The sequence below is a fragment of the Pipistrellus hanaki genome, assembly GCF_964339955.1.
Source record: "Pipistrellus hanaki genome assembly, chromosome: 2".
Lineage (NCBI taxonomy): Eukaryota > Metazoa > Chordata > Mammalia > Chiroptera > Vespertilionidae > Pipistrellus > Pipistrellus hanaki.
Genome location: NC_140504.1, coordinates 188,588,044 through 188,601,857, shown reverse-complemented (window position 1 = coordinate 188,601,857; position 13,814 = coordinate 188,588,044). Strand labels below are relative to the sequence as shown.

Below are 13,814 nucleotides of genomic sequence, written 5' to 3'. Positions count from 1 at the left end.
TATATATGTACTAGGAAATTAATTAGAAAAAATCTTTTAATATCGCTATTCGCCCTTTCTCTATAATAGAAGTATCAACCAAATTCACAATCAACAATGACAAATGGAAACACATGTGTACGATTGGTGAACAAAGGGTAAAATATTTAATTGCAGCAGTATTTGACTATATTCTGTGCAGTGAGAAAACCTGAAGTCATTTTCAAGGTCCACCATTTCTTACATCTTTTCAGTATGTGGTATTTTGTGGAAGAGCCACACTCAAGGGGCCAAAGAGCCACATGTGGCTCACAAGCTGCAGTTTGCCGACCACAGGGTTAAAGTGTAAAATGTTTCCACCTGTGTTCCTGCATTGAATGTCTGCCCCCTGGTGGTCAGTGTGCATCATAGCCACCAGACGGAAGGTGGGAAGGACACTTAGCATATTAGCCTTTTACATTCAAAATGCTTGATTACTGGGGTGTGATCATGCTAGAGTATCTATGGAAAAGAGGGCTTTTACTTTTTGTTGTTAATCCTCCCAGAGGATATTTTTTCCCATTGATTTTTAGAGAAAGTGGAAATGAGAACAAGAAAGAGAGAGAGAGAGAGAGAGAGAGAGAGAAAGAGAGAGAGAGAAACATTGATGTGAGAAAGACACATCAATTGGTTGTCTTCTCCATGCACGCAACTGGGGCTGGGGATTGAACCTGCAACCAAGGTATATGCCCTTGACCGGGAATGAAACCTGCAACCCTTTGGTCTGCGAGGCAACGCTCTAATCACTGAGCCACACCACCCAGGGCGAGGGCTTTTACTCTCTCAGGGCGGGATATCTTTCGGTTTTTGAAATCAGGAGTGTAGGTAGATCATTACAGGAAAAGGAATGCTCTTAAAAAAAAAAAAAAAAAAAAAAAAGTGTTCTCACCGGGCCTGCGAATCCGCCGCGGTCCCGGGCGACCTCCAATGGCCATCACGGGAACTGCAGGGAAGGGGCGGGCGGGCTCCAGGACCAGGGACAGCGCTCCGGGCGGGCGTCTCCGTTGAGGAGGGTGGGGGCCCGGGGAGCGCCCTGCTCTCCCCTTACTTCTCACTCCTCCCCTGGTGCGGGGGCGGCCCCCAAAGCCTGCCCCCCGCCTGATGCGAACTGCCGCCTCTCCGGGGGCACAATGCCACCACGTGCCGCCGCCCCCTCGCCCTGTGCGCTGCTCACGAACCGCACCTACGTGCCCTGGGGCCTCTGTGATCCCAACCACAGATCCGTGATGCAGATCCTGCAACAGTTACGTGACAACCATGACTGATGGGGAAACTGAGGCCTGAGAACAAGCAGATCCTGCCTTTCTGATGCCTCCTCCAGACCTCAGGCCCCCTTCCCCCCGCCTCCCGACCTCTGCACCCCCGTCAGACCTGCACCCCGGCTCAGGAGAGAAGCCCTAGTTCCGAGGCCCTGTGCCAAGCCCGCGTGTTGGTTCCATCCTCATAACCACCCGGTGAGTTAGGTGCTGTGATCATCCCCCGTTCAGACCAGGAACCGGCCTGCTGGGCTGGTGGCCACTCAAGGACAGGTGAGCGTAGAAGGGGCTGTAAAGACCTCTGAGGCCTTACCTCTGCTGAGTCCCTCTGGGGGGCACTCCTGCCAAGAAGAAGCCCTTCAGCCAGCTCACACTGCCCTGCCCCGACACCCCTAGAGGCCTGGCAGCCTCTTCCACCCCAGGGCACGGGTGGGAGGGTGGCACGGGGCCCCTCATGCCTCACGCGTTTTAGCTCCAGGAAGCACTTCCCCGGCCTGGGCAGGTGCTCACGGAGTGCTTGCTGCCTGGCTGCAGCCCTGCCTGCAGGAACCAGGGCTCCAAACCCATAACCACCGAGCCTGGGCCCAGAGCGTGGCCCAGGGAGCCACCCCGGGCGGAAACGGGAAACGGATGTGAGGCCAGACAGAGCAGGGTTTGGTCCGGGCCTGAGCTGTGTGACTCTGACCCTCAGGTCTCACGTCTGGAAGAGGGAGCTATGCCAGCTCTCAGCCTCTGACCCCCGATCAGCCCCCGGTCTCCTCAGCAGGGGAGGCCCTCCGTAAATACCCAGTGAATGAATGAATGACGTCCTAGGCTGGCCAGGAACAAGGAGAAAGACGGCATCAGGTCCATTCCTGTCATATTACATACGCACGGGCTCACATGAGTCAGATGGACATGTGTTTGAATCTTTGCCTCTGTCACTTCCTGGTTTGTGACCTTGGGACCTTTTCAGAACCTCTCAAAGCCTCAGTTTTTTCATCTGTAAAAGGGGGTGGCAATGATAAGAACAGTACTTGTTGTTCTTAGGACTCCATGTAACGTGCTCAGCCCTGGCAACTCTAAACAGGGACTGTCTTTACTCCTGCTGCTGGGCACGTGCTGGCACAGCCACACATTCAGTCAGGAGACCCGGGTCCTGGGTCCAGCCCTGCCACTGGCTCACTGTGGGCAGGTCCCTACCCCTCTAGCCCAGTTTCCTTCTCTATAATGAGGGCCCTCCAAGGTGCCTTCTAAGTCTGGTTTTCTGGGGCAGCCTGGTCCCCATGGGTTTAGGGAGGGGTGGGGGGCTGGTCCCCATGATTTTAGTGGGGAGGAGGGGTCTGGTCCTCATGGGCATAGTGGGTGGGGGCCTCCAGAGAACAGGTCTGCCCCTCAGTCTGTCCCTCTTGTCATGGAGAAGGGGACTGTGTTCTCACAACAGCACTTCACCGGATACCGCCAGAGCTTCACCGGATACCGCCCTGTCCCCCTGCTGACCTCTCAGCCCTCACGCGCGATGTAGTCCTGAGCCACGCCTGGTGGGCTCTGGGCCTCAGGGGCCCAAGATGGTGGGAGGAGCTCAGGGGAAAGAGAGATCCGGGTTTGGAGCCTACAGTAAGTACCAAAGCCAGATGTGTGCCCGAGACCCGTCTCCTGGCCGCTAAGCCGTGGCTTCCTCCGTCACAAAGCAGGGAGGGGCGTACACACCAGCACAGCAGCTCCGCCAGCCCCAGGGGCTCTGGCGCGCACAGAGGCAGCCCAGATGTGAAAGCCCTTTGTGAATTGCCACCATTGAGCGTAATCACGGTAATTATTATCTGTAAAACGAGGGGGCTGGACCAGCTGATCTCCACGGGCTCCGCTCCAGCTCTGATGCTGAGGATTTCCCGGGTTCGCAGCTCGGAGCTCATGCAGACAGGGGGGCCGGGAGAAGCCAGGGTCTGTGGGATTGTTCGTCCCGGGGATGTCTGCCAACAGATCTCCCCATTCATCCTCTTTCCCCAAGTCCTGGCCTCTGAGCCCCAAGGACAGACCATGGGAAGGGGAAAGGGAGGGAGGAGGATCTGGAGGCTTGGGGCCAGCTCCGGAAAGGGTGGGGGCCGCCCCAGAGTTTTAGCTGCCCCCGTTCGTGCCCCCAACTGCCCCCATTCCTAGGGCACAGCCATTCTTCTCTCTTGCTCACTCCCCTCCCCACCTGATTCTGCATGCAGTGCACCGAGTGATTGACAGTGGGATCAGACAGCCCTTAATTCAATCTCAGCCCCAGCCACACACCAGCTGGGTGACCTTGGGCAGCTAATGAAGATTGCTCTGAGAGTTAAATGAGATAGATCCGTGAAAAGTGGTTAGCGTGGGGCCCAGCGTGCTGTAAGCACTCGATGCATGCCCCCACCTGCGTCCCATCACCAGCCTCCCTCTGCTCCCCCTGCCAGAAGCCAGTTCTCACCTGGCAGGCTCAGCGCAGGCCCCAATGGTGTCGTGTGGGAGCAAGGGCAGGGGCGGGGGGCAGGCCCCAGCTTTCTTTGCCCTCTGAGGACCCCTGAGGGCCTTCCCTCTCTAGCCAGCCAGGGAAGTCTGCCCGATGACTGGGACAGTCCTGCCGCTGGGGACTCGGAGCCCTGGGGAAGGGACTGGAAGGGACCCCTTTGTGCCTGGCAGAGCTCCCCTGTCTCAGGTGAGGCAAACGGGGCAAGGCTGGAGCCACCGACTCAGAGCCTTCAACCCAGTGGCATCCACAGCCTGCTGCCCGGCTGGCCCGAGGGCCTGCAGCAGTCTGCCAGGGTGGGCGGGCCCCCCCGGGACCTCTGTCAGCCTGGGCCTCATCCTGGCAGCCCCTCGAAGGCCAACGACACGCCCCACTTACAAGAACGGAAGGACCAGGGCTGCCCCCGCGGTGCGGACGGAGCTTGCGAGCAGAGAGGAGTCTCTAAGGTCCCCCTCCGTCGGCCGCCTCCTCCCACCTCGAAGACCCCCACTCAGAGGAGCGGGGCCTCGGAGAGGGCTGTCCTCTGAGCTGGGGCGGGAAGTCCCTCTTGCAGAGACTCAGGGCTGAGGACTCAGGAGCAGAGCGGAAGGCTGGCCCCACTCCCTCCAGCAGCCTGGCTGTGGCAGGCACGTGGCTCCTGTGGCCTTGAGAAGGTCACGGCCTCCCTGGTGTCTAAGGAGTCTGTCCTCACTGCTGTCCCCCCCCCCCCCCAACCCCAGCCCCAGCAGCCCCGACGTCTCAGAGGAGCCTGGGGAAGACATCATTATAAGAAACAGCACGCGTCCCCCGGAGACATGACCCACCTGAGGCTCATCTAACGCGGTCACCAGCGCGGTCTCATTAGTGTCACACGGCAACGCAGACGCTGTAAACACCCACTGCACAGACGGAAGAGGCAGGTGACTTGGCCAAGCTCACCCGGAGGAGGAATGGGAGCCTCAGCACAGAGGACAGCCCCCTCCCGCCCTGATGGGTTGAGGCCAGGCCGCCTCGCCTGCCCCGGATGGAACGTGATGGAGGCTTCTCAGGGAAACAGCCACACGGACCCAGCAGGGACAGGGCAGAGAACGGTGCTGGCTGTTCCCGCGTTCCTGGCTGGTGAGCCTGGCCAAGCACCCAAGGCCTGCCCACAGGAGGCTCAGCCAATCCCTCCGTTGGTTCACCCAATGGCTTCCAGGAAAATGCAAACTCCTTAGCCTGGCATCCAAGGTCCTAACAAATTTGTCCCAGCTCAACCCTACACCGACCTTCCACGGAAGCAAAGCCAGAGTCCTGGTCACCATGCAGGAGCAGTCACAACCAGAAACACCGCAGCCCCGTTCACTACGGAACTTAGGCCACTCGGCGCCGTCATGACCATTCACTGACCACCTACTATGTGCCCGACACTGACTCCTCAGGGGGACACTACCCGTCTCACATGATGACAGCAAGGCCAACTGCCCTGTAAATGTGAAATTATGGAAAAGCTGCCCACTACCCCCAAAAAACTGAAGAAAAGGCTTATTTTTTTTCTTGCTATAATAAAATATCTGAAGGTTTTTTAAAATACTTTTTCTCCACATTATTCTGGCGTTTGCTTTTCCTCTGCGCTCCCCTATCTCTGGGTGCAGCTCTGTTTTTCACAGCAGCTCCCGGCCATCATGTCTGATCTGCACACACAGCACCCCCAGGTGGGCAGCAAGTATTGTCACCCCTTCCTATGGAGAAGGGAACGAGGCACAGAGAGAGCGAGTGACTTGTCCGAAGTCACACAGCAGAGACCGGACTTGGATTCCTGACAAGCCCCAGCCCATATCCTCTTAGTCCACAAGTGCCCAGGAGGAGGTGGGCATGGCCCCTGGAAGCAACCCCATCAGGCGCATGCAGTGGGTGAGCCCCACTCTACAGATAAAGAAACAGGCTCGCCTGAGCCGGTTTGGCTCACTGGATCAGTGGATAGAGCGTCGGCCTGCAAACTGAAGGGTCCCAGGTTCGATTCCTGTCAAGGGCACATGCCCAGGTTGTGGGCTCGATCCCCAGTGGGGGACTTGCAAGAGGCAGCCGATCCACCATGATTCTCTCTCATCATGGATGTTTCTCTCTCTCTCTTCCTCTCTCCCTCTCTCGCTCTCCTCTCGCTCTCTCCCTCTTCCTTCCTCTCTGAAATCAATAAAAATATATTTAAAAAGAAAAAAAAAGAAGCAGCAGCAGCAGAGGCTCAAAGAGATGCAGTAACTTGCCCCACGTTGTACAACTAGTCAGTGGCAATGTCAGAATTGGAACTCAGGTCTCCTTCTTCAAAGAGGAGGCCCAAGGGAAGGTGGCTCACGCTGGCACAGTGTGGTGCGGTGTGGGCAGGGCGCTTCACCTCTTTGAGCCTTTCCTCCTCCTCGGAGATGTGACCACATAAAACCACCCTGGGCCTGGTGGGACCCACAGATGCCGCACCCAGCGCCTCTCCGTGTCCCTGGGACACACCACACACTCAGCGTCCTTAGTGGGTGTGCAAGCGAGGTCCCCGCCCTGGTGCCCGCACACAGCACGAGCTCCAGGGGTCTGGCTCTTCCCTTCCCGTGGGGAAGGCCGGGGTCGCATGGGACTCCCCTGTTTGGGGATATTTCTCCACCAGCACCTTCCCGCTCCTCCCTTCGCCCTCTCTGAGTCACTGTCTGCAAGCACTAGCCTTCAGCCCTAAAAATAGAGCACATTTGGGGGCCCCAAACACCCACAGAGGAACTATCCCTGCAGCCCCCTGCTCTCAGGTCCCCAAGAGTGGCCACCCGCCCCAGGAAGTCCCAGACTGGCACCCCCTGTCTGACCCGGTGTGGGCCTAGAGTTTCCAATCTGCCCACACGGCCCAGCTGAGCCGAACTTCCTTCCTCATTAGCACAGGGCTGCCACCTCCCACCTCACACTCCCCACACAGGGGGGGCTGCCGCCCAGAGCCGGGGATGGCTGCCGGAGATGGGGAAAGATTTGCAAGGGCCACACAGCCAGCGGGAGGCAGGGCCAGGCCTGGACCCAGAACCACGCTCTGGCAAGCCTAGGGTGGGTGAGTGCCCAAGTGAGAGCGGCCAAGCTCCGAGCCCCTCCCTGCTCCCCGCCCAGCACCAGCCTGCCCCGGGGGTCATCTGAGCCCACAGGAGCGCCTCTCAGCAGCTGCTCCCAGCGGTGCCAGAGGCCCAGGCTGCAGAGCTTTCTGCCAGGCGAGGAGGTAAGCAGAGGGGAGCTCGGAGGACTCCCCTCCCTCCACACCAGCTGGCCCCTAGAAAGACTTGGCAAGGCCTCCTGGCAAAAGTGGCAAAGGAAATGGAACCCAGGCTGTGGAGTCTGGGCTGAGAGTGTTCTGATTTGTGTGTGTGTTGGGGGGGAGGACAGGGAGCTCTGGCAGGGGCAGCCAGGGGGAGCCTGGTGGGAGGGGCAGGTGTAGGTGTGTGTGGGAGGGGAGGAGGGGGGAGGAGGGTCCATCAGGGGAAGCACAGGCAGGCTCCCAGTTCTCTGAGCCAAGCTGGCTTCGCACGAGGCAGAAAAGAAGGAAGCGGGTGAGCTTTTGCTGGGGTGGCCAGAGGGAGGGGCCTGTGCCCCCCTCTGCCGGGTGATGAGTTCACGTCCCACACGCAGGAAGCTGATGTCACTCACGCGTGTGCACGCCCCCGTGGCCCGGGCGTGAGTGGGTGCATGAGCAGGTCTGCCATGCTCATTTCTGAGGGCACGGGGCTTTCCTGTGTGTGTGTGTCATGTGTGCGCCCCGGAGGAGATCATGGGAACAGACGTCAGCGGTGGAGGGCTTCGGAGGAAGCTCCTCTTGCCGACCACCACCTCCGATCTGTGTGCCCACGGCCGGGCGGTGTGCTTCGTGTTTGCGCTCAGAGTGGGAGGCAGGGGTCCTGTGTCTGGGGCTCAGATATTTGTGAGTTGAATCCTGTTTGCGTTTGCGTCTGGCTGTGCGCGGGTCTCGGTGTTTGAGCAGCACATGAGGCTGCTGGGCAGCCTCTGACAGCCAGGACAAAGGCCTCTGCAGACAGACAGGTGGCGCCTGAGACAGACCTGCCCCAGGAGTCCTCCAAGGGCCTCGAGGGGGGGCAGGGCCAGCTGAGAGAGAGGGCTCGGGGCTGCCTAACCCCAGGCCTGTGCAGATCGTGCTGAAGGGCTGAGGCCCATGCAGCAGAGACCGCCCCCCCCCCCAAGCCAAAAGGAGACGCTCTGCATTCCAAGAGGCCAAAGGAGGAATCCTCTTGTTCCCTCGGGGCAGCTGGGTGGAGCCAGGAGAGAGACCTCCTGAGACCCCCGCCGTGGGGCAGAGAGACGAGAAGAGGGCTTTGCCCAAGGGTGGTAGTGAGCAGGGAAGGTCCCAGGGCGGGAACAGCATCCTGGCTGTGAGAAGGGGTGGCCAAGCATGCACGGGGTTCCAAAGGAGGAGAAGCTCTGAGTTCTGGGCCCTGGGGAAGGTGGAGGGTTCTCCTCAGCCGGTGCCAGCTTCTCCGCCTCCATCCAGACGCACCCCCACGCGGCACAGGGGAGCAGGCCCACTGTGGACACTCCATCCCACCCGTGACCTTCCCCCCACCCCGCCGCTGTGGAGATCCACACAGGACCAGGCAGAGGGCGGCTCTGTGACCTTGGGCAGTGTATTCAGCCTCTCCGAGCTTCTGTTTCCACATCTGTGCAATGGGCGCATGAGCCCTGGCCTGGAAGCCTGCTGTGGGCGGGGAGGCGCTCCTGCCACTTGAGGATCAATCATTCCCCTGGAATTCCCGCCCAGGCCGTGAGGATGCCCCCTCCCCTGCCCAGGCCCTCTAACAGCCAGGGGTCCCAGAGCAAGGCTGAGGCGCGACCACCGCCTCCCCCGCCACCCCAACCCCAGAGGCTGCCCTCCCACTATGCCGGCCTCCACGTCCTTCAACCTTTGAACTGAGTTCCTTCTCATTCGCTAGAAAACTCAGGGCTGTTCCCCATCCTCATCTCTTCCCCAAACCCCTGGGGAAGGAGGGCCCGCTGTCCTGTGGCGGGTGGGCTCCCTCCCGTCTGGTCTGGGAGGAAAAGCCGCCTCCGGGCTTCATGTCCCCCTCCTTCCTCCTGCTCCCGCCTGGCCCGGCTCCTCTGGTGCCTCCTGCGGCCGCTGGCTGGGGAGCGAGGGGAGTGAGGCCAGGAGACAGATGCCCAGGTGCCCTGTGTGCGGGGTGGCCTCCACCCCAGCCTGGGTATGACCCTGAGGAGCTTGGGGGTCACGCACAGGTCAGGGTCTGGCGACCACGGAGGGCGCTAGTTGTGCGTGTGTGCGTGTGTGTGTGTGTGTGTGTGTGTGTCCCAGCCCAGGCGCCCCACGACCAGCACCAGGGCGCCTGCGGGGCGCGAGGGCCCCCCTGTGGATTCCCTCCCCCAGCCTTCAGACCCTGGGGGCCCGGGACGGCGCCCCGCTGTGTGATGCCCAGTCCTGCCGGCGGCGGGTCGGGCCGGGAGGCGGGGGACGGCTCTGTCCTGAGGACGCAAGGGCATCGCCAGCCTCCCCAGCCTCCCCGCTGGGGGCGTTGGCCTGGGAGCCCCCACTTCCCGCCGGGCTCCGGGCGCCTCATCCTGGGCGGTGCTGGCCCCCTGCCCCGGGGACCGGGACCGGGGACGGGGAGCGCCCGTTTCTGCCCTCTCCTCCCCGTCCCCTTCTCTGAGCCGAGGCGCCCCCACCCACCCGGCGGGCGGGACCCGAGCCCCCGCGGCGGCCTGGCCGCACCCCGCAGGCGGGGGGCTCGCCGCTCCGCCCGGGCCTGGCCCCCCTGCCCCGCGGCAGCCCGCACCCCCGGCCCCCGGGACCGGGTCCCCGCGTCCCCTCCCTCCCCGGGCGGCGCGGCGGGCGCACTCACCGGGCCGGGCCGGGCCGGGGCCGGGGGCCGGGTCCTGCGCTCGGGTGCGGCGCCGCGGCGGCCGCTGCAGCTCTGCCGGGAGCGCTCCGCCGCCGCCGCCGCCGCCGCCGCAGCTGGGGGGGGGGGGGTGTCACGTGACGCCGAGCGCTCCCGCCCGCGGCCCCCCCTCCGCGGAGCCCGCCGCGCCGAGCGCCCGGCCCCCGCCGCCGCCCCACGGCAGGTCCCCGCGGCGCCTGGCCCCTCGCACAGGTGGGGAAACAGAGCCAGAGGGCGAGGGCTGCTCAAGGTTACCGGCTGGACCGTGGCCGGGTTCCCCCTCTCTTTCCCCCCATCACCCCCCCCTTCCCCTGCAACAGCCAGCGAGCCAGCCTGTGCCCAGCGGGAGAGAACCGTCATGGGCGACAGGAGAGGTGGGCGAGGCGCCCCAGCCCCCTGGGCTCCGGGTAGAGGCACGGGGCGAGCGGGGCGAGCGGGGCGAGCGGGGCGAGCGGGGCGAGCGGGGCTCAGGGCCTCGGTGACGCCCCCAGCAGGTTAGCTGCTCTGACATCCTCCCTGCACCGGCAGCTGGCTCCCCACTCCCATCCAACCGGAAGGCGAAAGGTGGCGTCAGGACAAGAGCTGAAAACCCAGGCAGGAAGGGGGCCCAGGGATCCCCTTGCTTAGTCTGACCTCCGAGGCCCACAGAGGGGAAGAGACGTGACCATGGTCACGTGCAAGTGAGCAGCAGCAGCAGCCACGCTGACACTGTGGCCCCTGGGCCCCGCTCCCCACCTCCCTCTGTCTCCATGCGCGCCCCTCCAGGGGCAGCCCTAGCTGCATCCAGGAAGCAGGCCGTGTGTCTGCAAAGTCCGGGCGGCGGGGGACAGTGGGCGAGGGCGTGCCTGGTGGCCCCAAGATCATGCCTGAGTCAGGACGCTGTTAGAGGGAGAACCTTGGAGACCCCTGAATCGCACTCCCGTGTTCTAATCACAGGGGACACTGAGGTCAGAGGGGACAGAGACAAACCTCCGTTTCATTTGTAACCATTTATAATAGTATGTCAAACAGAGGCGACCCTCAAGGCCAGCCAGTCCCAGGCCCCCTCCACAGCGAGGGCTTAGGGAGGACTCAAGTCTTCATCTGTTTACGTTTATTGGGCACCTGCTGTGTACTTAACAAATGACTGTCAGTCCACCTCCCCCTCTGTCTTCCCAGCCACAGGGACTGCATTTCCTTAAGAAAAAGCTCTGGCCCTTCAGCAACCCTGGCCTCAGCCCCTGGAAGACCTGAGGCGCACAGGGCTGCGTGTTCAGTCCCACCGCAGCTGTCCCCCCCCCCCCCCCCCCGAGAATCTCACCCCCTCCGAGAGATTAGCATTAAGAGGGAGTGGCAGGACCTGTCTCATCCTCATCCCATCCTCCAGCAAATGGGAAAAGGCAGAAGGGACGTGGAACTGGGCCCTTATTTTCCAGTCCCTCTCCGTCCATTTCCTCCTCCTCAAGCTCCCCCAAGCCATGGATGAGAAAGGAGGCCCAGCCCCGGCCTCTCATACTTCCAGGAGTGGCCTGATCCCAATGCACGTCTGGATCCAGGGGGTCTGGGGCCTGAGTTCCGGCATTTCTACTAAAGCCGAGCAGCGTTGCTGGTGCCAGGGGCCACAGACACTGTGAGTTGCTGGTGGAACAAGGTTAAGGTCAGGGCAGGAGGCAGACGGCTGCTCCCTGGACTCCTGGAGCATCACCTGCCAATCACTCCCCCCCATGGAGGCCCTTTGATTCCCCGCCTGGCATGTGACCTGGGCCTGGGTCCTGGACCCTTCTCAGCAAGCACCGTGGCTACAGAGCTGGTTCGGAGTAGTCATATGAGGGAGAAGCTGAACCAGCATGGCCGAGGCACCGCTGACGATGGTGCAGAAGGGATTTCCCTGCGTAGCCATCGCCCCAGCCAGGCATGTCCCGCAGGGCACAGGCCCTGGAAGATGCTCGGTGAGAACAGATCCTGTTTGGGAAGGGCCCACTGAAAGCCTCCAGACCTGGAGCTAGGCCCACCCATCTCAGGGTCCTCTGAAGCATATCTCCATATCCTTGGGCTTATATATATATTGATTTTTTACGGAGACAAAGGGAGAGGGATAGGGAGTTAGAAACATTGATGAGAGAGAAACATCAATCAGCTGCCTCCTACATACCCCCTACTGGGGATGTGCCCGCAACCAAGGTACATGCCCCTGACCGGAATCGAACCTGGGACCCTTCAATCCGCAGGCAGATGCTCTATCCACTGAGCCAAACTGGTCAGGGCTCCTTTGGCTCATTTTTGTATGCCCGGCCAGATGTATCCTTAATTCTGGTCACAATCCCGGTGTCTCTTCCTGCTTCTCTAACGACTTCCCCAAGGAGCCCCCCCTCCCGCCCCCCCTTCATGCTGAGACTCCCACTTCTGGCCAGGAGGGCGGTGCTGAGATACGGCTGCAGACTGCGAGCGGGACGAAGGCCCCCACCTGAGCTGGAGCGAGGGCAGCCGGCGGCCGTGGGGATGTGAACACGCACTCCCTGAGGAGCTGCAGCTGTGGCCTGTCATGGTTTGGGCCCGGCAGACTCCCAGGATTCCCAAGGGCCTGAGGTCTGTTGGCACCGGGGGACCAGGGACTAAACGTGCCCAACCCTGGCCGGGCAGGCCAACGAGCAAAAGCTCCTCTGCGCCAGGCCTCTCCGTTTCTTCTTTATAATCAAGGAGCTTTTCAATTACAGCATTTCCCTCTTTCCAGAAAACCTCAGCGCAAGAGCCTTCTAATCTCCAGCCGGCCCCGGGGTGGGGGCAGCATTCTGAGACTGGCAGGGCCCCTGGGGAGAAGGCAGCATGTGCCGAGCTGCAGGGGGGCTGGGCACAGGGCCTGGCACGGAGCCTGGGCATGGCAGCGAAGGCTGGACAAAGGCTCCGCAGCTTTGCTCTCCTTGCCCTACTTCAGTCCAAACCACTCAGGGCTGACCAGCCACGCATGGCTGCCTCCTGGCACCAGCCTCTGCTTTTCCACTTAATACCAGTACACTGCGACCTCGCCACAACCCCTGCTCGCCCAAGTCCTCGAAATGAAAGCTGGCTTCAGAACGGCTGACATCTAAGAAGACTGGAGGGTGAAAGTGTGGAAGGCACAATGAACTCGGAATAATGCACGATGCAGTCCTACGACGGGAAGGAGGGAAATAACTCCCCCCTCGATGCCCACCCCTCCCTGGCTGGATCAAAGGGGAGGAAGGTGGGGCCAGAGACTGCCCAGCAGGAAAAGCAAGGGGAGAAAACGCAAGAGCGATGGGTCCCCAAGGTGCGTTGTCTGTGCAACAGTAAGATCTAGGAGGGGCCCTCACTGGTTTGGCTCATTGGATAGAGTGTCCGTCGGCCTGAGGACTGAAAGATCCCAGGTTTGATTCCGGTCAAGGGCATGTACCTTGGTTGTGGGTACATCCCCAGTGGGAGGTGTGCAGGAGGCAGCTGAATCGGTATCTCACCGATGTTTCTCTCTGTAAAAAATCAATAAAATATATATATTTTTAAAAATATATATATTTTAATGATTTTTTACAGAGAGGAAGGGAGAGAGATAGAGAGTCAGAAACGTCGATGAGAGAGAAACATCGACCAGCCGCCTCCTGCAACACCCCCCACTGGGGCTGTGCCCACAACCAACGTACATGCCCTTGACCGGAATCGAACCCGGGACCTTTCAGTCCGCAGACTGACGCTCTACCACTGAGCCAAACCGGTTTCGGCGAAAATATATATATATATATTTTAAAAAGATCTAGGAGGGGCTGGTAAAGGAGAGAGGGGGGTGCTGTCTGCAGGGCTGACTGACTGGGAGAAGGCAGTGCCACTCCAGTGAGCATAAGACAGGATGAGGGGTGGGAGGTGGCACCAGGGAACTTGTGTCTGGCTGCCTTGGGCCTTGTGTCTGGCTGCCCCACTGATGCTGGAGATAGCACAGAGGATGCAGCCCTGGGGGGCCCCCTCTCGGGGAAGTCTGGGTCATGAATGTGCACACAGCTAGAAACCCCCCCTGTGAGGGTGGAAAAGATAAGCCCCCACGTGGTTAGACTGAAGGAAGAGAAGCTCTCCCCCTGAGGTCTTGCTGTCACAGAAAAAAAGGAGTGTCTAGTGGACCCTGAAGGGATCATTCATTTTCTTGGCTGAGAACAGGTCATGTGGCTCCCGGTGGGATGTGGCGAGGAAGCCGGCTGAGCCCCTGCCCTCGGGCACAAG

The 13,814-nt window shown here is 60.9% G+C and overlaps 1 protein-coding gene across 1 annotated transcript in view; it reads right to left on the bottom strand.

The window, feature by feature from the left end:
* The window catches only part of RAP1GAP (RAP1 GTPase activating protein), a 64,754-nt gene extending 55,072 nt beyond the window's left edge, over positions 1-9,682 (bottom strand). Inside the window, exon 1 of the mRNA XM_084874916.1 lies at positions 9,579-9,682. The gene's annotated coding sequence lies outside the window, so the exon portion shown is untranslated. The remainder of the gene's footprint in view (positions 1-9,578) is intronic.
* Positions 9,683-13,814: the final 4,132 nt, after the last annotated feature.